Source organism: Entelurus aequoreus, linkage group LG13 (assembly GCF_033978785.1).
Source record: "Entelurus aequoreus isolate RoL-2023_Sb linkage group LG13, RoL_Eaeq_v1.1, whole genome shotgun sequence".
Classification (NCBI taxonomy): domain Eukaryota; kingdom Metazoa; phylum Chordata; class Actinopteri; order Syngnathiformes; family Syngnathidae; genus Entelurus; species Entelurus aequoreus.
The window spans coordinates 66,521,907-66,524,638 of record NC_084743.1 but is presented as its reverse complement, the minus strand read 5'-3'; positions in this window follow the sequence as shown (position 1 = coordinate 66,524,638).

Genomic DNA, 2,732 nt, shown 5'->3' with positions numbered 1-2,732 from the left:
TATATATATATATATATATATACCGTATTTCCTTGAATAGCCGCAGGGGCGTTAATTAATTTAAAACCTCCTGTCACACCTGCGTTTACCGGAAACCGGCGGGATGGCCGTGCATGCGGTAATTATTTTAAAACCTCTTCTCACTCCGGCGTTTACCAAAAGGAATCCATAAAATTTAGGCGTGCGCTTTGAGTGTGATGTAAGCATACCATCATGAAAAGCACATTTAATTAACAAAAACGTTATTATGGTCTTACCTGTACTTATAAATGGAGTCCATTTGCAGCTCCTTCTGACCAAAAGCATCGATAACTTGTTTATAGAAGTCTTCCTTATTTTCTTTCTTCAGTTTTAAAAGTCTCTGTTTCGATGGAGATATTCCTTTAATTATTACCTCCTGCTTCGATTGAAAGTCCAGTTTAGAAAACTGTTTTATTTTAGATACCTGTATGTGATCCTCCAAGTTAGAAGTTCAGGCAGAGGGAAAAAATAAATCTCTTGCTGCGTGTGTTCACTTCTTCTGCAGTACAGGAAGTCGCAAGAAGGATCACTAGCGCGGCAGCGCCCTCTACCACCAGGAGGCGGGAGTGATTTAATGACTTATACAGTATTTCACACACGCAGCTACGGTATATTAATAAAACATAGCTGCTTACTGTTCTCTTTAGCATACTGTACCGGTATTCAATAGCTTGAACCTTAAATCCTACTGAAAAGCTCTTTATCTTTTTTCCTTTGTGCGATAGTAAACTACTGAAATCAGCTTCCTCCATTTTGAAAAGGAGGACAGATGCGTCACTCGTGACGTAACGAATTTGACCCGGTGGAAGTTCTAGCCATATGCTAAATATTTTGCGAAACGAGTTTGACCCGGCGAAAATTATAGACATGCGATAATAAAATTAATATTTTGCGAAACGAATTTGATCCAGCTTCAATAATAAACCGGCGATAAGGCCAAGCATGCGTTAATTATTTTGAGAAACGAGTTTGACCCGGCAGTAATTCTAGACGTGCGAATACTATAATCCCTGCGCCAAAACAAGGAAATACGGTATATATGAAATACTTGACTTTCAGTGAATTCTAGCTATATAATATATATATATATATATATATATATATATATATATATATATATATATATGTATATATATATGTATATATATATGTATATATATGTATATATATATGTATGTATATATATATATATATATATATATATATATATATATATATATATATATATATATATATATTTTATTTTATTTACATAAAAGAAATACTTGATTTTCAGTGTTCCGGTGGCTATCCATTAGATGGCAGTATTGTCCTGTTTAACTTCTCCGTTCATGATGAGTATATCATATCGGCCACCGTGTTCAATGGAGAAGTCTGTTCTACATATTTACAGGCAACATACACCTTCCCCTTCGAACTGTCCTGGATGAACTGAAATTCTTGTTTCCATTCATTTGAATTCGTTAGGCAAGCTGTTTATATTGTGGGAAAGCGGACGTGAGAACAGGCTGTCCCCACTCAGTCTCAGGTCCGCATTGAGCTGGAGGGGGCGTGGCCTCCAGCTCCCGCTGAATACCGGGAGTTTGTCGGGAGAAAATCTCTGCCGGGAGGTTGTCGGGAGAGGCGCTGAATACCGGGATTCTCCCCGCTAAAAACGGGAGGGTTGGCAAGTATGGTCTTGGGCGCAGTTGGGTGTTCCAACAGGACAATGACCCCAAACACACGTCAAGAGTGGTAAAGGAATGGCTAAATCAGGCTAGAATTAAGGTTTTAGAATGGCTTTCCCAAAGTCCTGACTTAAATTGAGGACATGTGGACAATGCTGAAGAAACAAGTCCATGTCAGAAAACCAACAAATTTAGCTGAACTGCACCAATTTTGTCAAGAGTGGTCAACCAAAAGCTTGCCAGAAGCTTGTGGATGGCTACCAAAAAGCGCATAATTGCAGTGAAACTTGCCAAGGGACATGTAACCAAATATTAACATTGCTGTATGTATACTTTTGACCCAGCAGATTTGCTCACATTTTCAGTAGACCCATAATAAATTCATAAAAGAACCAAATAAAATGTATGTTTTTTTGTGACCAACAAGTATGTGCTCCAATCACTCTATCACAAAAAAATAAGAGTTATATAGTAATTATTGGAAACTCAAGACAGCCATGACATTATGTTCTTTACAAGTGTATGTAAACTTTTGACCACGACTGTATGTGTGTGTGTGTGTGTTGAAAATTGTCATAATAAGCAATGAATGAGTTAGTAGTTTTTTCTTTAATTAAAATAAAAACAAAACACATGCAAACTATTGATAGACGATGCAACAATATCAACAAAACATTAACTGTTAATAAAAGCCAACACTACTATTGGCTCTTGTTCTAATATTTTATTTTTTTGCGCTCAAAGTCTTGCTGTATTCAAAAACTAAAAAACATCTATCTCATCATGTCAGTATTACTACCCCTGGTATCGACTCGATGTTTGTATCGATCTGCATACCTATACTTACCCAATTTGCAGGTACACTATGAAAACATAAATGTTATCAACTTGCAGTCATTGTGTTTAGTTTTGAACTGAGATGCCAGAAAATCTGATATTATACAATCTGATATTATTTCATCATTCCAATGATCGATAATTAAAAAAGTATTTTCCCCCTACTGACGTCAGTGTGGACTTTTATTTTGAAGGCAGTATTTGAAT